Source organism: Mus musculus, chromosome 1 (genome assembly GCF_000001635.26).
Source record: "Mus musculus strain C57BL/6J chromosome 1, GRCm38.p6 C57BL/6J".
Classification (NCBI taxonomy): Eukaryota; Metazoa; Chordata; class Mammalia; order Rodentia; family Muridae; genus Mus; species Mus musculus.
In genome coordinates, this window is record NC_000067.6 from 26,753,512 (window position 1) to 26,781,299 (window position 27,788).

Consider the following 27,788-nt stretch of genomic DNA (forward strand, 5'->3'; position numbering starts at 1 on the left):
TCTATTCAGCAGAGATGCCAAGAATGACAAGCCAACATATGATAATACCAGGGTCAAGTTTGGTAAATCATATTTAAAAAGGCTTATGTGTGGTGCATAGGTGAGTGGTTTCTTACAGGAACAGAGGCAGCACCAAAATAATTTGCAGTATAAAAAAGTCCCACCTCATCACTGATGTTGATCTTAATGGTAGCTAGGTCATGGAAATATCCAGTTTAGTTACCTTATACTTCTATAGACTATACAACAATAGAAGATTGTTTACAACTGGGGTATTGGTGCAATAGTTATAATTCCAGGTGAGGGTCTCCTTGCTCTTTTTTTTATGATTTTATAATTATTTGTACCACTATTGCCATGGGCCTGACTACCAATGCATTATTCTCTTTTAGAAGCCATGGCTACTGTGCTAAGTCCAATACAGCATTGTGCTATTCCCAGAGGAAAAAAGACATCATATAACATACGCATGGAATAAAGATACTACCGTTAACAATTATCATTTAAGTGACACAAGCTTACTAATGTGTTTGTCTAAGCTTTGCAATTTAGGAAGGTTACCTAGGAAACATAAATATACTTAACATATAAAGAAACCCCTAACAATCAGCATCACAAATGCACATATACAATTAAACAGACACACAGTCTACTTTTGAAGCAAAGTTAAAATTGGTATGATGATCTACATGATTAACAAAAACAAAGCTTTTAAACCTTTTACCCATTTAAAATAATTTGATAACCATAAATATCATATTTTCTGAATTTCTACTTTATGTCATGAGTATACAACCACAAAGTTCTTATTTAGGCAGTCTAAGTTTTAAATAACAAGGCTGCCCAAATGTATGCCTCTAATCCAAATTGTACTGATTGCAAATGTCATAAACGTCAAAATTAATCACTTGCCATTTTATATCATAAAACTCCAGTTGTAATATTGTGCTGGTGAGAAGACATTTTGATCATGTTAAGGGTAGTCTATTCACATGCCTTTATTCTGTCAAATTTTGCATTATTGCTTCAAAGACAACTCTTACATCTAAATAAATAAATGATAGCATATTTGCAGCAAATATGAGTGCCTGTGGCCTAAGAACACAGACACAAGTCGTCCCACACACTACCTTCCAACCTGCTAACTGTTTTTGAGGTTTTATTTTTAAAATGTGACTGAGAATTCTTGGAAAGAAGTGTAACTGCAAAGATTGATTGACAGCTTAGAACTTCAATGCTGTGTAGAGAGTAAAATGTTACAAAGTCAACAGCCAACTTATCATGTGACATCATAAGTCCCTGTACATGACCTAACATCTTTATAATCATTAAAAATCATTTACAATGCACAAACTGACCCCTGGTTTCTAACCACCATCGTGATAAGAAGGTTGCTAGCCAACATCTAAAGCCTATAGCATATTTTCTTCCACTCTGCTGTGGCCAGGCAATTCAATGTTTTTACCAACCCATTTGATGATTTTCTTTGTAATGTTATTAAAGAACTTCGCAAAATTGATATTTTACTGCAAATGATACTTTGGGAAAACTGAACTCTGCTCCTTGTGATAGTCATTCATATCTGCCTCCAAAATAAACCATCTTTCTTATTCCTTTTGATTTGAGGGTTATTTCTTTCACAGAGATAAATCAAGGTACTTTACAAACACACTGGAGGAAAGCTCAGGCAGGTACATTATACTTGTTGGTGTGTTGTCAACTTGATATAAGCTAGGGTCATCTGTGAAGAGGAAATCTCACTGAGAAAATGTTTCCATCATATTGGCTTGTGGCTCCATCTGTGGGCCATTGTCTTCATTTGTAATTGAGGAGACAGGAGCCAGCCCTCTGTGGGGAGTGTCACTACTTGCCACGGTGGGCCTGGATGCATAGGACAGCAGGTTGAACAATCCATTCAAGAACGTCAGCAAACAGTTCTTTCTTATCTTTGCTTCAACTCCAGGTTCCTGCTCTGTTTGAGTTTCTGCCTTAACATCCCATAAGTAAAGGGACAAGCTGTGACTTAGACATATACTGCAAATGAACCCTTTCCTGAACAACTTTGTTTTTGTCATAATTTTTGTTTAAACAACAAAAAGTCATCTAGGGCATAGGTTAATCCAGAGCTGGGAAATGCATGCTGTAAACCTCATGTATGACCTGATGGAGTTACTAGCTTTGAATTTGGTATAAGTTGGTGGTCTGTTAGTTTGATCTGAAGTGAAGCAGGTGACCACAGGGGAAAGCTTAGCAGCCTGGTACAGTGCTTGGTTTGTGTTATGTACACTACTTCCTCTTTCAAATGGTGCACTTGGCAGCATATTTTCTCTACCTGACAGTACTATGTACGCACACCCCTCTCCAAACATTGCATATAGCTACTTTCAAACCCTCTCAGGTCCCCACATCTGCATCAAACTACACTTACTCCCATATCTGAAATATAAATTTCACTGCTCCTATTAATAATCACATTTAGAAAGCTTCTATTAGTGTATCCTCAGTGTACTAGAGGAATTAATTAAAGTACTTAATATTAATGAGCTATTAATTATTGTAGTCCCATGTTTATTTCCAGTGTTTTAATGAAAAACCAATAGAGCCTGACATAACATTAGGTGAAAGAACTGTAATGCAATGAGTGCCCTTCAATAAAACTTTTAGAACGACTCTTCTATTTACTGTCTTATGCCTATATATAAATAGGTGTTCATATTATTAAAATCAGATGCAATATAGGATGTGCAGGTGTAATGGTGCCAGAGAAAATGAGGGGATTGGCAAGCAATGATTCACCCCACTTGATATTCACGGCAGGAGAGGGAGTCCATCTCTGACACTGATAGTGATATTCTGCTACACTTGCAGACAAGAGCCTAACATGACTCTCATCTGAGAGGCTTTACCCAGAAACTGATAGAAAGAGATGCAGAGACCCACAATCAAACATTAGATGGAGCTTGTAGAATCCTGTGGAATAGGGGGAAGAAGGATTGAAGGAGCCAGAAGGGTCAAGAACACCCCCAAGCCCTTATAGAATCAACTAACCTATGCCCTTAGGGTCCCACAGAGACAGAACTGCCAAATAGAGAGCATTCCTGGAATGGACATTGGCCCCCTGCACATGGGTACCAGTTGGCAGGTGGGTCTTCATGTGGGACTAACAGCAGGAACAGGAGATGTATCTGACTCCTGCCTTTGCATTGCTTTTCCCTGTCTGCCCTGTCTAGTCTCAATAGGCAAGGTGTATCTAGTCATACTGCAACTTCAGATTCCAAGGTCTGTTGATATTCTTGGGAATCCTCTCCTTTTTTGAGGAGAAAGGAAGAAAAACGATAAGGGGAAGGTGAGGTGAGAGGGAGAGTCTGGGAGAAGAGGGCGGGGAGAAGCTCTGCTGGTGACCTAAAGTAAATTAAGAAATTAATGCAAAATTTAAATGTGAACAGATAAACTGTGGTTTTGTTTTTGTTTTTTTGTTTTTTGTTTTTTAAACTCAGTGCTACGCTCTGACTTCCGGGAAATGTTTGGATTATTAGTGATCTTATTTTCTGAATGGTTTAATTCAAGCATTGATTTTCCTTTCATTTATTTTTGAGATTATAGTATAATCACATCATGTCTCCCCTTCTTTTTCTACCTCCCAACCATCCCATATTGCCTTTTTCTCTTTCAAATCAGTGTCCTCTTTTTTATGAATTGTTGTAAAAATTCATATATGTACATGTTTGCACACATATACATATATGTTTCTAAAACTAACTGGCTCAGTATATATAATTATATTTTTATGAATATTTTGAGGAATGACCAATTGGCATTAGAGTAAGAGCATACTAATTGGTTGTCACTGATGGATTTATAATTTGGTATAATTGGAATGAGGGACAGGACTTTCTTAAGGAAGCAAGTCACTGGGTGTATACATGTCTTTCTCCCTATGCCTCTGTATAGCTCCTCTGTATTTTCTCCCTTTCTGGTTCCCTTTGTGAATCCTCTTGTGTCTCCTGGATGTCATGAATTAGACAGTCTATTGTTAACACATTTCCACCACAATGATGATCTCTTATAGAATAATCCAACATCTATGCTTTTACCCTGAAAGTGCGTTTGCATTTAAAGTGATAGATTAATTAACTCAGCTCAGGAAACTTGGGGGAAGTCCAGGATACTGTCAACAAAGTGTCTATTGCTGCCTTTGTTTGGCCAAGTTTAGAGCGAAATACTAGTTTTTAAGAGAATAGCAAAAAGGTTGAAAGATACTTAATTTGTACTCAATAAGGACCATAGAGTTGAGACTAAGAAAACTTAATGCTGAAGAGATCAAGAGAATAAAAAGCAATCCAAGAGAAGAAGATACTTCAGCAGGTAAAACATTGACAGCATAACAGAGATGACCTGAGTTAAAATCCAGGAAATATGTGAAGATAAAAGGTTGACCTCTGACCACCATCCATAAACACCCCTGCAATGACACTGGTGCCCGCGTGCTCGCGCACGCGCGCACACACACACACACACACACACACACACACACACACCCCATATGCATACACACACACACACACACACACACCATATGCATACACACACACACACACACACACACCATATGCATACACACACACACACCATATGCATACACATACCACATGGATACAGCACAGTAGCAACAATAATAATAGTAATAATAAAGTGATAAATTACTTAATAAACATGGAATCTCTTCTGTGGTAATAGAAAAGATTTTTAGAGTAAACTCAGGAATTGGCTACACACCACAACTAATTGCAGATGCAAGTATAGTGGTTTCAACATACTTGAAAGGATTTGCTTCTAGAAGAAAGCTCCTAATCCCCCTGATTACAGAAGGATGCTCAAATGCAGCAGAATGGTCAGGTTTAGTGATTTTTCTCATTCAGCTACTAGCTGACTACCAAGAAGACCTAGGTATTGCTTAAACAGGCAGCAGATGTTTACTTTAACCATATTATACTACTACATTCCAACCATACAGAGAAGCTTTCAAGTGGATTTCAAAGGAAACCAGACAAGGACCAGTGGTTTGACTTTAGTAAAAACCTACAAATAAAAGGGCTAGTTAATAATTTACCAAATAAATGGGAAATATTTTCCAATAAGGCAGCATGAACTTGACATAAGTTTGAGGAGTAATGTGCTTTGCTCGTGGCAACTTAAAATGGTACAATTCTATGGAAGAAAGTCCAGCAATTGTTATTAAACTTATACACACCCCAAAACTTCTGTCCTGGAAGAAGGAAAATGTATGCTCATCAGGTTTGCAATATTCAAAAACTGAATACAGCTTATGTGCACTTTTTCTAAAGATTTGTTAAATGAGTCTGTTAAATTAAAGTTGCTGACTATTATGCAGCTATGAAAAGGGAAAGAAAGGTGTCTTTATTGATTTCTAGGGCATAAGGTTAGGAGTAATATGTGTAGCACATATGTATGTATATATGTGTATAGATATTTATATTAACACTATGCTATATATCTATATCTCTATATCTATATTGATATTGATATCGATATATCTATCTATCTATCTATCTATCTATCCATCTATCTACACCTATAAATATTTTTACTTACACACTGCATTGGCCATATTGTCCAATGTAAATATGGAGATATTTTACATCAGAATGATATCATAGATTAAGCAGCATATAAGCAATAACACAAACTGAGGCAGATGCAGTTTCTGTTGGTGACTCTGACTCATAAATGACACTTTCAGGAGCATTCTATAGATGTCAGACAGACAGAAGGGATCTGTTTACCCTCTTTTTAAGAACATTTACTTCATTCATAAAAAGCAACATACTCGTTGTATAATTCTATTACAGAAGGCTCACATTTAATAACACTTAGGGCTTACTAAATCACTTTAAATTTCAAAATATGTGGACACACAATAATTAGTTGATGCTTCTCAGGAGAGTTCATCATGAAGAACAAAGGGATAATGAGGAAATTTGGTTTAGTTACCCCTGCAGGTTATCTGAGAAAAGGAACAATCAGATGTCCGTTCCGGCTTATGTCCCAGAGACAGAATACATATATGAGGAAATGTTATATTTCTACTTAATACTATTTAATAAACAATACTAGATGAGCTCTGATAATTGCATTATTATTATTAGAGATATTATGACTATAGGAACTGGGATGACATATATACATTAATCTATCTTTGTTACTTATCTTTGATCAAGTAGGGCCTAATATTATACCACCTCAGTGTAGATTCAGGGAAGAGAATCACACAGGCAATGCTTGTCTGGGTCTCAGAGTTATTTCTAAGGTAGTCAGTATCACTTAATGAAACTTTGGCCCCAAATCAAAAGTCAAAAGATGCAGCTCCATGGTGCAGCACATTCCTGGCATGAACACATGAACTTGGTTCTGGTTTTGTTGTCAGAACCAAATATAAATAAATAAATAAAATTAGAGAAGGATACAAAGTAAACAAATGGGAAGAGCTGAAGGAAATGTGATAGCAGTGTTTACTTTGCACTGCTCTCCTTTCAGCTCTGCTCCGCTCCTATGTGACATGCACAGAACTCATGAGCTCTTGCAATTTTGATGAATAAATATTGGAGGGCCCTTAGCTGAGCGCCAGCAGTTTGGCCATTTGGCCTCCTATGGTCAAGAGAGGGATGACTGAGTTTGCATTATGAATAACAGGCAAGGCTCTTAGAGCCAAGAGGCTTAAGAGGCTTTGTAGTACTGGAGAGAGCCCTTGTAAAACCCAGAGAGCCGAGGAGCTCTCTTAGGGTCGTATCAAGCACACCAAGAGATATGACCGAGGATTATGCTTGTCCATGCCTCTTTCTGCAAATAAGACCATCAGTCATACAGAGGCAGTCATCTGAGGTGGCGAAGCTACAGTTTGTCTTAGTCAAGAGTCCTATGAGGATCTCAGGACCTGAGTTTTTCTTTACCATCACCAAGAAAAATAAATAGATCATATTCTTTCCTTTGTGTATATTTCTATTTATGAAAATGAGAATAAGTATCTGAGAGATTTTTGCCAAAAGAAACTTATGGAGGAGCTGCAAGGTACTATGTAAGCACATAGGTGCATTTTTCCATCACAGATTAATGTAGTACAAAGTTAGAGGGCTCAAACTTCAAAGCTAACTTCAGCAAAACATTAAGAGATTCACATTAAACATCTGGGCATAATGTGAGCATGTAGCACAAACAGCAACAGTAACATCAGAGAGAAAATGTGCTGAATTCACTCCAGAGGTTCAGAAGGAAGATCAGCAGATGTCAGTTAGTATTTCCTTTAAAATATATCATAGTTACCTAGTATGCTGCCTTGTTCTTGTGGGATAGTGTGTGATGTAAGTTCAACTAACCTAATTAAACATCGAGCCCTACTTAGGTAACAGCTATACTCTCATTACATCAACATAAAAGAAAAGAGGAGCCTTTCAAATGGTGGTGATGGAGGAAAAAAAATCAAACTTCTACTGGGAGTATAAATATCTGAACACTTTGAAAAGTAGCCAGATGAAGTAGAATATTCTCTGGTGTAGAAATTCTAAAAGCTCCTGTGCCTGCATGCAGAGATATGTATACATGTTGTAATATATGCATATAATTAATGCATATGGAAATTTTAAAAATAACTATTTCATTAATAAGAAAATTTTCATAAAAATTCTTGCCAAACCATTTCTATAGACATTATAAATATTTATAAAAATAATTAACAGCTAATTATTTATATATTTTATCATGACAAAAAGAAAGTATAGGTAAAAATTAGAAAAGATTCAAAATAGTAAATGTTGCTTACAGTAAAATACAATAAAACTATGCTTTTCATTAAAAAATACCACTATATGTTTAAATACAGAGAACATTTCAAAATAGAGAAACTAGGATTAATGTCTAGAATAAAAAAAAAATAAATCTGCAATTAAAATGTACTACTAAAACTTTTAAGTTTAAATTTTAAAGTTCTTGTTTAATATTAAAAAATTACTTGTATTATACATCAACTAATTTTTCAGTTGTATTTGAGTATTTTTGTTTGTCTTTAATACTATGATATACACTTGGCTCAATTTTAGGCTTTCTTACGTAATCATGACTTTTACAATGACCTGAGAATTTAAGATCAAAAAATATATTTGCAACCTAAGTTTAATATTTACTTAGGCAATTATTTTGCCAATATCTAAATTACGTGATATAAGCATATGCTCTTTTACATTCTCCAGAAATGTTGGTATAACATCTATTCTACCTCTATTTGACAAGCAGTGGATAGCTTCCATTATACTACAAAAAGTAACTTCATCTAGGGAAAGTAGAGGGTTAGAAAGCTTAAGGCTTTTTAGAAGGTGCAGATAGCAAGATAGCACTACTCACAGGGAAATTCAAAACAACAGGAGTCCACAAAATCCTTGTGTGGATTTTGTCTTTTTGGTTGTGAGCCTTAGCCTTCAATGGCTGAGCAATTGCATATCTCATTTCTTTATCACTGATCCTAAAATCTTTGCTGTGGAAAGTGTTTTCAGTGGTTCAAAGGTTTAGGGAGATTTGAGAGCAGAAGACAAAACCTCTTCAAGAATCATCTACAGCGAGGTGCTGAAAAGCAGAAATGGTAGAATTCTGACAAAAGAGTCTGCTTGTTTTATAATGCTTAAACTAAAAGAACATTTTGACTTCTCTGGATGAATTTGTTGCAAAACAAAGTTAATTAGCAACCTTAGCTCCTAAGTAACAAATTCTATTCAAAGCATTTTATATCTTGAGAAACATGGCTAGATATGATAATATTAGAGATTAAATAGAAATTTAGAAAGTTATAGTTTGCATTCACATCTGAGTTCCCAAGAAACAAAAGCCAGAGTGCATTCAGCCCTTCTGCCAGTGGGAGAGGAGAAAGCATATGCTCCTTGGGCAGGCTTCATTAACCCTTGACTACAGCTCCCTAGGAAGTGGGCATCAGCCTGGGTACGTCTATTCTTCATGATGGACATATCAGGGGTGGTGTAACCTTCAAATTCTGGGAACAAGCGAATACATATGTAAATTTTTTCATCAAATAATTAATGTAATAAGAGATTAGAGGCTTCAAATGTCAAAGCTAACATCAGTAGTGTGAACTAAAGTTGCTTTTATTTTACTTGTTTGCTGAGTTTAGCTAGCAGAGTCTTCTTCTCTTGCATTTTAACTACTATTTCTACACTCTCTAGATTGAAATAACCAAAATCCACTGAAGAGTGCATTGATCACCTATTATCCTAGCAATCAGAAAGCTAAGACACCCATACACATACCTAACAACATAAAGTGGAATATCTCAGAATAACTAAAAAAAAAAAAAAACTGGAAATAAATATGTAAAATTAACTTATATTCTCCTGTAGTAATTATTGTCTGGGAGGCTTACTGCTTCAGTCTACTAACCTAGACCTAGGCCTGGAAGTGTCTGGCCTCCATACAATCTAATCTAGGCCCAGAAGGTTACAGCCTCTGAGAATTCTCGCTGAATAAGCTCACCTATTCTTGATCTTTCTTAGCTCTAGCTGGCTGATTCAACTCAGCCATTCTGACTTAACCTCCTCTCCTAGCTGACTTATTCAATCTAGCTTTTCTCGTGACCTCTGAATCTCTGTGCTTGCCCTCAAATTAACTCTAGCAATTATTTCTAATCTTGTGGCTCCTTCTCGTTCCCTTGTTCATTCTGCCCCTGCCTATTTCTAGGTTGTTCTTACTCTAAACTGTCCATGTAAGTTTCTCCTGGTAAGACTGCCTCCTTCTCCCTCTCTGTGTGCTGCTCTACTCTCCTCAACTGTACTGCTATCCAAAATATCTACTGTACTTATAGTGTATTATACAAGATTTCTGGAGAATTCAGGTACAGAAATTGAGAAAGAGGAGACTGAAGTACATCTTGATATTTGATGGAAAAAGAGCTTAAAAAATACACCTTTCATCTCCATTATAAAGTATTCTGTAAACTACGTCATATAGATGGCACTTAACTACATTTTTTTATAGAACAAAAATGATATATATGTATATGTAATCTAATATCATGCTTTTAGCTGCATTCCTTTAATAAATGGCAATTTCACTTTCTAGAATATAAATAGGTAAAATTTACTCAGTAATTGAGTAAAATAGTCAAGGTAGTTATCAATATGCACTATTTTGTATTTTAAAAATCATATCATCATAGCCGGGCATGGTGGCACACACCTTTAATCCCAGCACTTGGGAGGCAGAGATAGGTAGATTTCTGAGTTGGAGGCCAGCCTGGTCTACAGAGTGAGTTCTAGGACAGCCAGGACTATACAGAGAAACCCTGTCTCAAAAAAAAAAAAAAAAAAAAAAAAAAAACCTAAAATAATCATATCATCATAATTACTAAGTATTAATGAAATTGTATCTCAAGCCAAGAGTTGTATTCAAAATTTTCTAAGTTTCAAATTTGCCATGTGAGCTTTCTACCAAAATTAGACCACTAATATCTGTGAAAATATTGCTTAGGGGGAATGCTGTTCTGAAGATTAACTGATAAAATAGTGGAAAGTTTACCATTGTTTAAAATTTTAGAATCTCTTTTCACAATATGTATTATATTTCTAAACACTTCCTATACTAATGAAACCCACAGAACTTCAAACATTTTTACATTTTCTTTAATTCATATTATGAATTTAAATTATTAGCTTCATTTATGTATTTTTCTGTATTGCATATTCATCATGTTGATGGTATCAATATATCTTTACCACTTCCTATGCATGCCTTAGGTTAAAGCTCTTTTAATTTAAAAGTTTTGGTGAGCAGGGGAAGGAGGAGGGGATAGGGGCTTTTCAATTGGAAACCAGGAAAGAGGATAACATTTGAAATGTAAATAAGGAAAATATCTAATAAAAAAGGTTTTGTTATGACTTATGTAGAGTTTAGTAGAATTCTAGTCACAATGTGATATTCTAAAGCCATTCATTCACTGTCAATATGTTAACTGTAATTAGAAAACATTCCTAGGATGGTTCAAAGGGCATTCAAGTTTCAACACTAATAGCAAAACATCTCTTCCCTTAGGAATCCTCCCATCAGCTTAATATCTCATCTTTTCATTTATGGAATGATAATAAATAGTAATTTTGCTTTATAAGAGATTTCTGTTGCACTTATAAATAGTAGTGCTTTTTGGAAAGAATGAAATTCAAGAATCTAGAAAATATTTTTAAAATATGCTAATTATAACAAACACTAAACTCCAGACTAATATTAAAAAGTGAAATCTGTTTTCACTTTCATACATATTTTTATCTTTCTTTTCTATGGATAATTTGAAATGCTTTAATTTGGAAGTAAAAAATACAAATGCTTTCCTCTGTTTTTCCTCTTAATGTGCAAGAATGCTTATGTTGCTAGAACAGTTAGAATCCAATACAGTAGAAAAAAAATCTGAAATGAAGAAAATTAAAAATGAAAAAAAAAATCAAGATTATAAAACAAGAGCATTTTTTCTATAACAGCATGTTCTATCTGTATGTAGAAATTTAAATAAAAATAATAGCTGTGATTAATATTACAACAGAAATTCATTGATGATTCATCTAAACTCCTGTTTTATATTTCTGCCAGACACTGTCATAAGTAATTTGACCTGACAGACACCATCACCTCGGGTTTATCACAGATTAACAGATAGACAAGCATTAGAGAGGCAAATCGTGTTACCGAACTGGCAGTTGACAGAGAGTGGTATCAGAATGATGGCATACAGACCGGATCTGTCGGGAGGCAAACTGCAGCCTAATTCAATCCCACGTCTCAGGAGAATCCAGAAAGTGTCCACAGGAGATTAAATCTATGCATCTGCTCTCTTTCAAAGAATTCAGAGGCTGCCAAGAGAATATTTCAGATATATAACTGAACATTTCTGAATTATGCAAAATTCACATCTAGTTATTTATGGCCTGTACTCGTTCTTGTTCAAAATTGACTCATTCATTTGGGCTAAAAACCTCACATTAAAAATATAAGTTGTGGGTGTACTGAAATCACAACAGTGTTGTATTTTGTTTTTTGTTTTTGTTTTTGTTTTTTTTTTAGGTCTTTATACCCATAATCTACTTGACAATAATGAAGTTAGCCACTAAACTGATTAATATTTAGTATCTACAGTTGACATGAAAAAAGTAACATCACGACTATTGCAAACTGATTTTAGAAAATATATGTAAAATGTTGATATAACTTTCTAGTTGTGAATTTACTTCAGTAGAAAATGAACCAAATTGATATTCTGAAATTTCCTAAAAAACGGCAAAAGTTTCTTCCCTATGCCTTCTAATTGCATGGTTTTTAATCTTATCATTTAATTTCAATTTATATTCTCTAATGAAAATGTTCAGTACTGCACAGAGCATAGTTTTTAATCTTCTTATTATGAATTTTGTGGATTTTACTCTCTATGTACTTCTAAATGTAACATGATATGGGAAAATTTTTTTAATCCTTTGTCTATCCATTTCACATTTTAAAAGAACACCTCAAGGAATAACACAAAGTCATATGGAGTTAACGTTAAAACCATGAAGAATATATATTTATTTATAACAGGTATCCATAAAGTATGTGTGGCTCCTATTTATTTCATTAGTTTAAAGTTATAAATATAGTATTCAAAATCTTAATGTTGCTGTCAGTGTTATTAGGCCGTTAACCTTAAACAAGTTTCTGTCATTCAGCATCATCTTCCTCATTTGCAAAATGACTTAGAATAGAAATTCTATTTTACTAAAACTACCAATTTTTAGATCAATTTGTTTATGTCAGTTCTTTCTTTAAAGAATTCATTCATTCATTATACTTCTCCAACCAAGAGTAAAAAAAAAAATGTTGCAACTTCTATATAAACATTGAGTATGTTGTACTTATATATTTACAAATGTATATGTGCATGTGTATTTATATACCTCAACATATGCATATTTACATATATACAGATGCACATATATGTGTTTGTCTTTGTGTGTGTGAACAAATAACGAAAAAAAAATGAGGTGAATGCTCAAGAAGGGCATATGAGGGAGACTGGGAGGTGATAAGGAAGTGTTAAATAAAGAGATTTAATATAACATGAAAATTAAGATAACCGGGTTTTTTTTTGTTGTTTTTGTTTTTGTGTTTTGTTTTTTGTTTTTTGTTTTCTTTCCCAGACAGGTATGAGGACCCATGCCTGCAGTTCCTACACTAGTGAGATTTTGGTGGAAGAGATGATTGCAAAGCGGAAGCTTCTTGGAAATGGATGAGCTAAGTCGGTAATTTTAAGGACTCTATTACAACTTTATGTAAATGGTAATTTGAATAACAGAAAAAACTAAGAATTTCTTCTTCTATTTTCTCCTTTCCAATCCTCCGACATTACTCTCCTTGCTTTCTTGAAAATTTATAAGCTCTTTCTCTATTAATTGCTTACATACACAAATACAGACAGATAAACACACACATACACACAGAAACACACACACATTCCTAAATGCAAAAATCCAACCTGCATATTCTGTATAATGAAATTGTATTATTATCATTCATTTACATACACAGACATGAAGCTATTAACCCAAAACATAAATATGTATGTTCCTGTCTCAAAAATATTAGTAGTAAGTTTCATATGTATTACTCACAGATAACTATATAAATTATATTATCTGATCCCAACAATTATACTATGTGAAAGAAAGAGTGCAACAGTTCTTCCTATTAATCATGACAAATAGGCATTTTAAATTTCATTTTGCAATTAATCAAGTATATCCCAATATGCAATTAATTAATTCAAAGAACACTTATGTGACCTTAGGTGAATTGAAAAATTACAGCTATGAACAAAAATTAGGTCAGGTAGAGTGGATTCTTTTTCGAAGCCTTGTTTACTTCAGCACTTTATTATGTTATTCCTAGAGAAGTTGGGGACTACTATTGCAGAGTATTTCAAAGCATAGTTTTATATATATATATATATATAGTGTGTGTGTGTATATATATATATATATATATATATATATATATATATATGTATGTATGTATATATATATCATAACACACAAACATGGAAGGGGGAGAGAGAGACGAGGCAGAGAGAGAGAGAGAGAGAGAGAGAGAGAGAGAGAGAGGGAGAGAGAGAGAGAGAGGAGAGAGAGAGAAGAGAGAAAAGAGAGAAATTTGAATATGCCAGAATTTGAATCTATATTCAAACTGTGACATTTACAAGTCTTGTGACTTCAGGCAAATTTTATAATTCTTTCATGAGGTCTTCACATAATAGTTAAGATTATTATATTAATTACTTTTTAAAAAGATTAAAAGCAATGACATTTACAATGCCCAGTGCACATTTAAGAATAGGTATGATATGAAAAAAGTTATATATATATATATATATATATATATATATATATATATATATATATATGTACATGTATATGCTGTCCTATTTTGACATGCACATAAATATGTGGATGCTTATGGACATGTATATATATAAGAAAGAAAGGATAATAAGGAAGCCATGATGAGAGACTCAGTGAGCAACATTCCTCTATGGTCTTTGTATGGGTTCCTGACTCAAAGTCCCTGCACTGTTTGAATTCACATCATAACTTACCTCAATGATGGACTATAAAGGGGTACTTTAACCGATGTAAATCTCTTCCTTCCCTACAGTAAAAAAATTCCAAACTTTAAAGTTCTATTGAGACCAATAGAAGTAGATGTCCATTTCTATAATTACAATTTTTGTAGATGCCAGATAAGTCAGATTTCAATTCTTTTTAATGTAATTATTAAATCTTCAGATTTTCTATTATTCTATTATTTATATTATTTTATATGGATCCTTCTAGACTTATTTTGCAATTGTGAGATTGCATTGAATATTACAATTTTGTTCTCCATATAAGTGTTAGCATGAAATTACCCACTGACATAATTATGTAATTTTTTTTCAAATTAGTTTAAAGATGAGAACATAAAATCTAACAGATTCTTTTTATTTTCTAAATTTAGCTCTAGAAATGACTGTACTTCCTTATTTTGATTTGTTTACACTTGGCTAAATTATTGTTGATTCTAAATTTATGGGAAACCATAAAAGACTTGACTAAAATTTTGTTCTTTCTACCTACATTATACACTTTAACTCACATAAATATCATTTTTTCTAATAATCACTTACTTAAATACAGAATATTATTTTAAAATTTGAGTATGTATGTACATATATACTCAAATTATACATGGGTACATATATACATGCATACATATATCCAATATAGTTAATTTTTATATGATTTTAATCCTCCATGAACCTCTTGAGCTTGTGACAAATAGTGTTTATCCAGATGATTAATCCTAATGGATATGCATGCAAACATTCTCTGTTATGAACTTCTTATTCTATTAGTGATTTGAATTTATGTGTAAACTTTTTACCACGTGACCGTGTGTTCTGAAAAATCTCTAAGTGCTGAGGACAAAGAGAAGACACAGAACAGAGTTGAGGACACCCTTCGTAGGCATAACTGACCTCAGGAAGAACTGAGAAGTAAAGGCATAGGATTGGGAATGATGGTTCTGAGAGTAAGGGCATTACTGTGATACCAGAGCAGGAGGAGAGAGCAAGCTTAGAAGGAGAATGCAGAGTGAAATAACTTAGAAACTATAAACCAACTTAAAGTAAGAAGGGAACAATATGCAGAATGCTAAGGGGAAAAAGAAAGAAACTGCAGAGAGAGAGAAAGAGAGAGAGCAGAAAGAGCAGGCAGGCCTCTCCTTACCATGGGGCAGAACAGGTCTTTTCTTAATAGCAAGGCAGGCTTAGTCTTAAAGAGAACAAAGCTTCCTTCTTACAGACTTGGGCTTAATTCATTTAGCAATAAAAGGGTAGAAGCTTTTTCCTTTCTCTATGCAATAAAGATTGGAGCTAATTTTCATCCAGAATAAATGAGTTCTTTTTGCACTGACACTTGGTCTTTTGTTCCATATATATATATATATATATATATATATATATATATATATATATATATATATATATGGAACAAATATGTATGTGTGTGTGTGTGTATATATATATATATATATATATATATATATATACATATATACATATATATGTATGTATGACTGGCTTGAATCAAGATTTTAAAAATGTGCATGCGTGAATCTGTGCATGAATTTAATGCGAGTTTAATCCATATTTGCTTGTGTAAAATATTTTCCTTCTGCAAGTGTGATTCTCTTCTCCTGTTTCAGAGGCCCCTTGGTCCTGCAAACTTTATATGCCCCAGTACAGGGGAATGCAAGGAACAAGAAGTGGGAGTGAGTGGGTAGGGGATCAGGGCAGGAGAGGGCATAGGGGACTTTTGGGATAGCATTTGAAATGTAAATGAAGAATATACCAATAAAAATTTAAAAAATAAAAAAAGAAATGTATTGCTCCAAACTTTGCCTAGCCTAACAAACAAGAGACATCTGCCAAAAGGGAAAGGCTCTAGAAATTCACCCTTTATTCAACACCCTGTTGTCTTAGGATGAGATCTTAGATAGGTAAATGTCATATAGTAATCCTAAATATCTCCTAAGACCAAATCTTACTTCCACTGATGCTTGCCCCCCCATTACATCAAGAAGAACCAAGAACAGGAAAGAAGACCCACAGAGACTGGCACTGGTACTAGAAACTGGTGTCTGAGTGATTTGTGTGGTGATTCCTGGACGCTAACATAAAAAATGTTATTAAATACACTACATAGTTAACAGTTTTGTATATTATATTGCTTCATATTTTAAGATAGTGGTTTTCTTATAAATGTCATTCTTAATATACAATGTATAAAATAAATGTTCAGAATGAAATAGTTTTGTGCCTATGTGACTGAAATTCTTCTAATGTGTGCATTAATATGTAAAGTCTAGTAGAAATTACATATTCTGAAGTAGGAATAAATGTCAAAAATATTATTATATCACCTTTTAAGTAATAACAAGGAGAGAAGAAGAAAAAAGATTATTAATGGACAGATTGGATGCAGTTAATAGCATATACTCTTCTTGCAGATGACAAGAGTTTGATTCCCAGAATCCATATTACACAGTACACCTGTAACTCCAGTTCCAATGGAATCTGATATCCCTGATATCCTGCGGCATCTGTTCTCACATCTACATACAGATGTACATTCATACACATGATTAATTTTTTTACTCAAATAAATAATAAGAATGAATCTAATCAGGTATAACCCTATTTTTATTTATATATCACCAACTACTTTTATCAGTATCCACAAACGCAAACACAAAAATTAAATCATACTTGAAGATTTCCTTTAAAGCAGAAAACAGCCACCTTGATGATCTAGGCTGTCTACAGACACTTTTGTCTTCCCATACTATATGTCCAACGATTTGCCTTTCCTTTCCTAACTCAACTGAAGTTTTCATCTGTATTGTTTCTCAAAGGCAAGGTGTAAATATCATAATTTTGTCATTCCATTCCCTTAGTTTTCCACACAAGTATTTATAGTGCTATAAAGAAGAACTGAATATAGCATATCAAATAGGTAGCAGCAGACATTAGTCAACAAAGAGTAAGAGGAATGGTTGATTTGGATCTTCCTGATGGAATGTCCTCTTGCTACTTTGCTTCAGTTTCTTCAGCTAAAACTCTGAATGGCATCAAGACATCCGGGGACGTTGTACGTTTTGTGTAAGTGCTGTGACCATATTGTAAGCTTTCATTTATTGTGACTTTGATTGCATAGCTCCTGACTAATTACGACAGCTAATGTATTAGATGTTCCTAATGAGCCATGTATCAATCGCAAGCTTCGTAGTTTCTTTACAAGGTGAGGTCTAAGTGAATACACGTAGGTCACTAGGACCTTGCCTGGAAAACTTACTCAACTAAATTACATATACAATCTTAAATATAGATATATCCTCACTACAGCTTTACATCATAAGAAAACAAACAAACATATAAATAGATTAAATAGATTTACTTAGCTTGGGACCTTTGAAACTCGGCAAGATTATTAAGTACTTTTTATAAGAACAGGGAAGAAAGGAAATACACACAAGAAAAACCACATATTCTCTTAGAAATTTTCCTATAAAAACATACCTATATTAAGGTAAATTTAATCATGCAAAAATAATATCAAGTATTCTGATTGTTATTTCCGAAAAATATGGATGTTGAAGAAGACATATTTTACCTATTCTCTAATACTATTCTCCTTGATGTCAATAAATATGTTCACATAAAATGTATTTATATGAAAGATGAAATAACTTACATTATATTTCTCTATCATTAAAACTATAGTTCGTGTTGAGAAATAAAATATCACAGTAGAAAATCATTAATATTGATGATTTAGTTCAAATATTTTGTCAAATATATTTCTATTGTGAAAGTGAATTTTTATTGATTGTAATCATCCATAATTCTCAGGCGCTATTATTTTTCTGTTTCAAGTTGACATCAGTCTTGTTCTTTTTCCAGGCTTTAATTGGAGTGTTGAGCAATATGCTAAGTGGATAATTTGAAAAGTGAAATATTTTATATATTGAGAGCAATTAAAACATATTTTACGAATACAATTTATATAAAAATGATAGTTCATGTAACCATATTTTCTGTAAAATATAATAATTTAAATAAAATGGTATCAGATTTCTGAGCTTTTTTTTTTTTCAAAACACAATGAAAAGTATGTTAGTACCTGGAACAAGCAAAAATATTACCACACCATCTTAAATCCCCAACAAAGAAGCAATGCCAAATAAAGAAAGGCTTGACAAATAAAATGCACTATCCAAATGTATTTTCTTTAACTCATTCTGAGTCATATGGCTATTATTATGTTTCATCTACTAATTTAGCTTGTGAACATAAAAAATTAAAATTCCCACTTCAATAGCACATATTTTTAGACAATATAAGTCATCACCCAAATAGCTAACAACAACAACAACAAAAAAAAAAACCCAAACAAACCAAATAGGTATCATACAGAGCAAAACAGATTGCTATTATTTTAGGGAAAGCGAAGCAATGTAGATGCAGGACTTGTTATTTGTTAGACAGCTGACTGAAATAAAAAAATTAAATAATCATAGGTCATGATAATTATGGAAACTTTTCTATGATGAGGCAGAATTATTCAGACATGACACTAAATCTTACCCACCACCTGGGAAAGATAAATATGGAATGGAGACCATTCAGAAGGGCAAGCCAGACCTGTTGACTACAAAGCCACATGTTATCTTTAGTGAGGGCAGCAGATCTTCCCAAGGAAAGTACAAACTAAATCCCAACACTCAGAATTTTTATCTAAGTTCATCACTATCATATTACATCTGGTATACTATATGAATGTGATGTAATATAGTTGATATATATATATGTGTGTGTGTGTGTGTGTGTATATATATATATATATATATATATATATATATATATATATTCATAAAGGTCAATCACCTATGACTACAAATATATACCATGTTAACAAAGACAAATCTTAACATTTGTCCATTTCATTTTTAACTGAGTATTCAATAACGTTACACAGGAAATACTGAACAATTGAGCCAATAAGATTTCAAGATAGTTAATTTTCTACCAATGGTCTTATGTCCTGCTGTTTATCAGATCTTTTAGTTTCATTTTTTGTTATTCTTTATTACAAAGTAATTTTGAAAGATGACTAACAAATGAAAAAAAATGAATATAATGAAACAAGTATATTAATTTGAAGCATAAATCTTCATAAAGATAAATTTAAACAAAACTTTTTGTATAGTGTACCAATTATTTGATATATTTTTGAAATAGTATGCAAAGAGAATTTCGATAACAATAATACAAGTTAATATATGTAGTTTTAAGAACAATATTAAAAATATAAAATTCCTCTTTTATTATTAAAAATCACAAGATGACTCCTGTTTATAAATTACTTGTGTCAAATAGAAGGGATCTAACACATAGGAAAAATGTTAAGAGTGACCAGTTTTAAAAACGTTTCTAATTGATTTGAGGCATGAAATTGTGCATCCCTAAAAAACAGGATTGAATACAATTTCTAGAACTATTGAGAGTTTTATTGATGAAGTGCTTAAATAATATTCCAAAATTAAAATAAAGTATAGGCTACCATTCTTTCAACTTAATGTTTAGAAAATAAATTACTGGTGGAAGAACTGAGGAAGATGTTAAAAATATGTGTAGAAAGAGGGACAGGAAAAGCTGCTGAGATCTTGAAGATGGTAACTAAAATAAACTAATTAAGGCACTGTGTTCGTCTTTGACTGCCGGAAGAAGATAGATCCCACTAAGGAACAAAATAGAAGCTTGCAAAGTAGGTCAGTGGCAGATTTCCATCTGTCCTGTTCAAAAGGAATTTAGTTAATTACACACTTTCTACTTAGTATCATTTCTCTCCCATTTTCACAATTTTCTCCATTTGCCTTCAAAACATCTCTCTGTTCTTTTAACCAAAGTCCTTGACCAGCTTGATAGCTCAAAACCTATGCATACAAATAAATAAACCAATGGGACTTTATTTTTTCAACATTAACTTATTTTGTAGTGCTTCTGTATTACTCTCCCATGGGATGAGAACTTTGTTAATTTCTGTCAGAAATGAGTGATAAACATTTAAGGAGATAAATGTTTTGATAGTATTTAAAAATCATAGAGTAGTTCGAACATTACAAATGTCTCCTTGCCTTCTCTCCTGTCTCCATCCGCCTGTGGCAACCTCATAGGAAGACTAACAGTTTCAGCTAACAGGAACCTCAGGGAGCTCCGAGGGTCTGTGTCCCTCTGCATGTATGTAGCACAGGGCTGCCTTGTCTGGCCTCAGTGGGAGAGGATGTGCCTAATCCTGTAGACACTTGATGCCCCAGGGAAGGGGGCTCACAGAAGTGGGGTGGGATGGGGTGTTGGGTGGATAAGGAATCATCATCTCAGAGGCAAAGGAGAGGGGAGATGTGATGAAGAAGTCTGGGACAAAACAATTACTTAAAAAAAGAAAAAGAAAAGAAAAGAAAACAAATGTTCTATTATTGCCTTTTCCAAATTTTATGCTTCTAAATATTTATAAAAAATATTGATGTCATGGGTTTTTTCCTTGACCCAGCTCTTATTAGTGAGAAATGGTGAACAAAATGTGATAACAGTGAGTGTGTTTTTTAAATTATCTTTAACCTTTTTTGTTTTGTTTTGGTTTTTACCGTCTACTCTAGTTACCTGTGCATCTACCTCGTTCCAACAGTTGACAGTTCTTCATCTCATTCCTCCTCCTCCTCCATCTCCAAGAGGATGATGTCCCGATCCTCAACCTTCCCTCCCGCTCCCAAGCCTCCTCCCTATTCCCTGGGGTCTCAAGTCTCTCCAGGGTTAGGTACATCTTCTCTCACTGAGGCCAGACCAAGAAGTCCTCTGATGTATATGTGTCGGAGCCTCAGACTGTGAGTTTTATGTTGTATTTTTACTCATGCGCGGAAAGCAAGAATACCTACCAAGGGTCCTTTGTTTTGTTCCTGACTTTCAAGAAAATAAATGCAAGGTTTCAGGCAAAATGCAATAAAAGAATGAGATCAGAGGTTCATTTGATGACCTAAATATAAAATAATGATAGCTGTGTGCAGAACTGTTTGAACAATAGAATGTGTGGGCAAAGCAAATTTGAGGAGAGAAGTGATCATTTACAATTCTAACTGATATGTGATTATCATGTGGGTGACCCAGTGCAGCACATTAGTATATTTTAATATAAGCATTGGGAAGATGTATTGGGAGACTCAATTGCCTGATGCTTCTTAGGAGAAACAAAGGGAAATGGTCAAGCGTTTGACTGCTAGTAAAAGTTCTCTGAAACACCGTTGTTTTTTTTTTTTTTTTTTCCCTATGAACCCATGACTTACAATTAAATTACTATTTTCCATGAAAGAAATTTGTGTTTAGGAATAGTAAAAGGAAAGTAGCAAAAATGCTTAGAGACAAAGCTTTTAGTTATCATCTAGTTGGATTTTGTTTCCATGCGTCAAAAATGAGGTTTTAAAAGTACTACCTGAAATCTTATTTGTTAATTGTATATTACATCTATAAAATTTAATTTCTAAAGAGTTATTTTGTTTCTTGTTTCTTATAGCAAATGCTAATTGTATTTCATGGGTTTAACTAGAACTACAAAATTCTAGTCAACATACTCATGCCATGAATTTATCACAAAGAAAAGTAAATTGTTAAAATAATAAGATAACAGCTGTGATCAAAGTTCAAATAATGGAAGGAACAGAATTATACTAGCAAATCCAGGATTTCAGAAAAAGAGATGTTTAGAAAAAAAAAAAAGAAAAAGAAAAGGAACTGTTTTCATGAAGTGGGAGAAACAAATATATGTGTGAGCCAAATCAGAGTATTTACCAGGTAGACAATGTGTGTATGCCCACCTCTTGACATTTCATTTGTTGGTAGCAAAAAATATAGAGGATTGAATGAAATGAACATTTGTTAATGATTGAATTACAAAATATTCACACTTAGACAAGACTATTTTCCTCCTTTTACTCAAAGCAAAAGGACAAATTTATTTAAAAACTGGGGGTCAATAGTCATTTATCAATTTCTCTGGGTTGCAAAACTTTGACTTATCAACTTTTCTCCCCACGTATCTTTAAGATGCTAATCACAGTGATAGGTCATTTACTTGTGACAAGATGGAAGGATACACCACTAGAAAAATCATAACGCATTCAATACATCACGGAGCACAGTAACTAAGGACTGAATAGAAAAGTGTCTATTTTCGCCTAAAATTATCAATTTGAAAGAGAAGCTATGTGCCAGAAAGACAGCTCATCAAGTGAAGGTGTATGTCACAGGACAGGTGATCTGGGTTAGACTGTGAAGAACTATGGGGCAGAGGATAACTAACTCCTGCAGTTGCCTTCTGGCCTACCCAGACAACACCACATACCATCAGATCACATTAAAACATTCAGTTAATCAATAAACATATAACTATAATTTTTAAAGTAGAGCTGTTTATTTTAAGCCTAAGTAAACTGGGCAAAACAGGTTTAGGCTGCCAGAGACTCAGTCATACCTGAGTTGTAAGAACTATGCATAATAATATTATATTATAGGTGCAATTTCAATGTGCTTATATTTCTATTTTGCCCAGTATCAATTACAAATTACAATTACAGGCAACACATTCTTAAAAAAAAACTTCCAAAGATGCTCATATTTTATTTATATAATTTCATTTTTATTAATGACATAGAGTAGACTCTCAGACCTTATGTTTTTCTTTACCCCCAGGCTGTTTGTTCTCGACAGAGTATTCACTTTAATAATCCAATACATCTCTCAGGTATAGCCTAAAGTTTTGTGATGCTGGACTACTTTGAAGTAGTTTAGCTATTAATTTTGTATTTGCTGATTTAATAGGAGTTTTTATGATTTATTTTGTTCAAACTGGATCCTTGATTCATTTTGCTGGGTCATATGGAAAACTGAAATTATTAAATTCTGTCTTTGCCATCTTTCTAAATTCATGTTTTAATGGTTTCTATGTGTGAACATTTTATAGTTACTTAATTTTCCATTTTATTTTTCAATGAGAAATTTCAATACTATCAAAAATATAAATGCAAGGTTTTATCCATCAATTGATCTGAAAGAATAATCTTTATTTTTAGGATGTAATGTCATTTATACAATTTTATTCTTTTTTGAGCCAGAAAACCCTTTAACAATAAATTACACAGTCTCTATTGGATCTGACCTATTTTTCATTATATTTTCAACCATTATCAATGCTGTATATACATTTCATAAAACACCAAGCCCTAACAGTCATTTTTCCCATCTTAAATAAAATTATAAACATTGAAATAGATATTAGTCAAGGATGTATACTGATATAATCTCCAATACACATGTAAACAATCACATCATGACAACTAAGTAGGTAAGCATGAGTAAAAAGATACAGGCAGTAAGTCCTCAACCATTTTATAGTACAAACCTAGGAGTTAGTCAAGTAAGGTATCAAATGATTAATTCTTAATTGTGGAAGCAGTTTAATTACAAGACACTGAAATAAAGAGCTCTCTAGGAGAGACTAATTGAGAAGGAGTGGCTCAGGTCATGATTTGGAATATGATATAATGGTGTTTTGTTTAGTATGCTGCAAACACATTTATAAAATACTATTCTGTAGTCATGGAGGAAATGGTAGAGTTTATAGGAAAAAGTAAAATTAAGGGAGTAATCAACACACGAAATATATCAACAGAGCTAAAGGGAATAAACATGAACAGAACAGTAGCCGTTCTCATTAAAATGCCAGGAAAAATAATCCCATGGGCATTTGTGCTTAAATTCTAGTCTGTAGATCGTTTGCAGCCTAAAGTAAATAAATATATTGTTCTTGATCCAAGAGGTTATTGTAAAAATGTTCTCTCAAAATTAAAATTCTAATCTTGGTGATATTATTTCATAAAATGCAAACAGCCATTCCTAGGCATCACCTCAAAATGTTTTCATCCCTCAGTAACAACTGATGCCTGAAGAAGGAGAAAATTACAAAGCCAGCCCTTTTATTTTATTTTATTTTATTTTATTTTATTTTATTTTTTGTAGATTTGTTAGTGTTTTCAGATCTTCTTGTGTTATTAAAGCTTTCATTTAACTGTGAAACTTGTTACTGATTACTTCAATATGTAGCATGCTGGGAAGTATCACATATGATCCAATGTGACTTTTTTTTTTATTAAAACTTAGATCATTTCCCACACAATGAGTTTGTGTGAGACAATTTCTGCTAAGACACCCCAGTTGTTCCTTTGAGAAAAGTTGTTATACTTGTAGATATGGACTTCAGAAAAAAAAAAACTGAACAAAGATACTAATACGAATTATCAGGGCAGGGTTCATTATCTACGAGATGACATGTAGGAAAATTCTAAAAAAAAAAAAAATATGAGCAAAAATTCTTCTTTCTCTTTTCATTCCATCATTGTAAAATGTTATTTGATGATACAACCAAAACCATGGGGATGGCAGGCAGCAGAGGCTCAATGGGTAGAACATTCACTGACAGAAATGGAGAATACTTGCGTTGTTCTCGTCAGAATCCATGTAAAGCAGACATGTTAGGGTGGATATGGTATCCCAGAATTCCTATGGAAGAATGGGAGAAAGGAAAATCCCTTAAAACTTGAAAGACAGTGTACACAGAAGGAAAAATAAATCTTGCCTTAAACAAGGTAGATTGTGTGGCCACCTTTGAAACTGTCTTCTGAAATTCACATGTGTTCCATGTCAAGCTTGTGCCTAGTCTTGTACAGACAAGTGTGCAAATGTACACACACACACACACACACACACACACACACACACACACACACACACTAACAAAAGGCCTGGAAGGAACAGAGAGATCAGGTAGTAAGAATAATTCTATGCATAGGGGATTTTTGGAAAAGAAACTAGGAAAGGGGATAGCATTTGAAATGTAAATGAAGAAAATATATAAGAAAAAAAGAAAAAAGAAAAAAGAAAGAAGAGGAAGAAGAAGAAGAAGAAGAAGAAGAAGAAGAAGAAGAAGAAGAAGAAGAAGAAGAAGAAGAAGAAGAAGAAGAAGAAGAAGAAGAAGAAGAAGACCCTGAGATTCCATCTTACACTTGGCAGGATAGCTAAGATAAAAACTCAAGAGATAGCACATGCTCATGAGGATGTGGAGCAAGGTAAACACTCCTCCATTACTGGTAGGAGTGCAAAATTGTACAATAACTGTTGAATTCAGTTTGGCAGTTTCTCAGAAAACTGGGAATAATTCTACCTCAAGACGCAGCTATACCACTCCTGGGCAAATACTCAAAAGATGCTCTACCATCACACAAATACGCTTGGTCAACTATGTTCATAGAAGTTTTATTTTGGATAGCCAGAAACTGGAAACAACCTAGATGTCCCTCAAGTGACGAATGGATAAAGAAAATTTCAGATATGAATTTTGCAGGAAAATGGATGGATCTTGAGGATATCATCCTGAGTGAGTTAACTGAGACCCAAAAATAACATGCTTGTTATGTACTCACTTATGAGTGTATGTTATCCATAAAATACAGGACACCCATGCCAGACTTCATAAGCCCAAGGGAGGATGCTTGAATCTCACTTAGAAGGGAGAATAAAATTGTCATAATGGGCAGATGAAGAGAGGGTACTGGTTAGGAGAGGGAATGGGAAGGAGAATGGATCAAATGTGAGGAAAGATAGAAGAAAGGAGCTTAGGGCCAGAGGTCCAGAGGTCCAGAGGGCCAGAGGGCCAAGAGAACGAATGGAAATTTGCAGATGGTAGGGGTAGGGGTGGGAGGGATCTCCAGGATACACCAGAGACCTGGGGTGGGTAAGGTTCCTAGGAATTAATGGGGGTGACCTTAGTTGAGACTCAGAGCAAAAAAGATATTTATTTTGAAAAGGCTACTTCCTGTAGCCAGGAATCACCATAGTTCAAGAGGGACACCAATCCACCCACAAAAACTTTCAACCCAAAATTTATCCTGTCTATAAAAAAAATGCAGGGATGAGGATGGAACAAAGACTGAGGTAATGGCCAACCAATAACGACTATATTTTTAAAACTGAAATGTTCACAAATTCTGTGTGACCATGACCTGTTCTTCTGGTGTCCTCCATACCTTCTGATTTCTACAGTCTTCCCTTCCCCTCTTCCAAGAGGTTTGCTGAGCTCCTAATATTTGGCGGCGTGTCTTTTCCATCTTCTTCCATTCTAGGCCACAGGAAGCTTCTCTGACAATGTTTGAGCTAGCCATTGATCTAAGAGTATAACAGCATATCATTAGAGTGCATTTTTCTTGATTGTGTGTGTGTGTGTGTGTGTGTGTGTGTGTGTGTGTGTGTGTGTGTGTGTTTGACTATTTTTCCCAGGCTGATCAGAACAGTATCTCCATTTGTGGAGAAGTAGAACACCTTAATAATAATAATGTTTTTACTACTATTTAGGTATATACACAGCTGCTTTGGTAGCTATATCCATATCATTAACATGTTCATATTATTCTATTCTTTTTCCATTACATGTTAATCAAAATAATTTGTATTCCTGATCACACTGAGGTAGAAATTATTATGTGTCTTGGTTTATATGCCATCTGAAACCTTAGAGGATTGTGATAACCTGGGTTATATAGGACAGTGACCATGCAGTTAGACTGCTTATTACTAAAAGTAGGGTTCACACGATTCTACTAGTATATTTTATTCATGGTCAAATTACAGAAAGATTAGACTGCCCTTGACAGGCTTTAATGTAGAAAATGCTCTTATCCCTTTCTCTTGGTGGCTTTTAAAAATGCTGTCAGATATCCCAGAACTCTGCTTGTGTAATGTTTCAGGAAAACCCCAGAACTTTTTTAGTTCACTCTTAGGTATTAAGAAACAATTTCATTTTTATATATAATTTCAACAGCTTTTCTCCTTATCCAATTTAATACTTCTTTTCTCCGCACACAAGACCAGGCAGGCCTGACCAACACTTGACAGATGATCGTGTGGGAAGTGGCATGATTATTAAAGAAAAATGGCCGCGTTTTATATAGCTGGCGATGGCTGACTCTAGTTTCTGAAATTTCTTTTTGGCAGTGATTCATAT

At 33.8% G+C, this 27,788-nt stretch overlaps 1 long non-coding RNA gene across 5 annotated transcripts in view; it reads left to right on the forward strand.

Moving 5' to 3' along the window:
• The window catches only part of Gm31136, a 155,363-nt gene extending 133,854 nt beyond the window's left edge, over positions 1 to 21,509 (forward strand). For 2 of the 5 annotated variants that reach the window (XR_001778842.1, XR_001778846.1), the window contains 4 exons: positions 13,233 to 13,334; positions 17,731 to 17,788; positions 20,863 to 20,926; positions 21,343 to 21,509. This is a non-coding gene — a long non-coding RNA (predicted gene, 31136). Of the gene's footprint in view, positions 1 to 13,232; positions 13,372 to 17,730; positions 17,789 to 20,862; positions 20,927 to 21,342 lie in introns of all 5 variants that reach the window. The other 3 variants (XR_001778843.1, XR_001778844.1, XR_001778847.1) reach the window with 3 other exon arrangements.
• Positions 21,510 to 27,788: the final 6,279 nt, after the last annotated feature.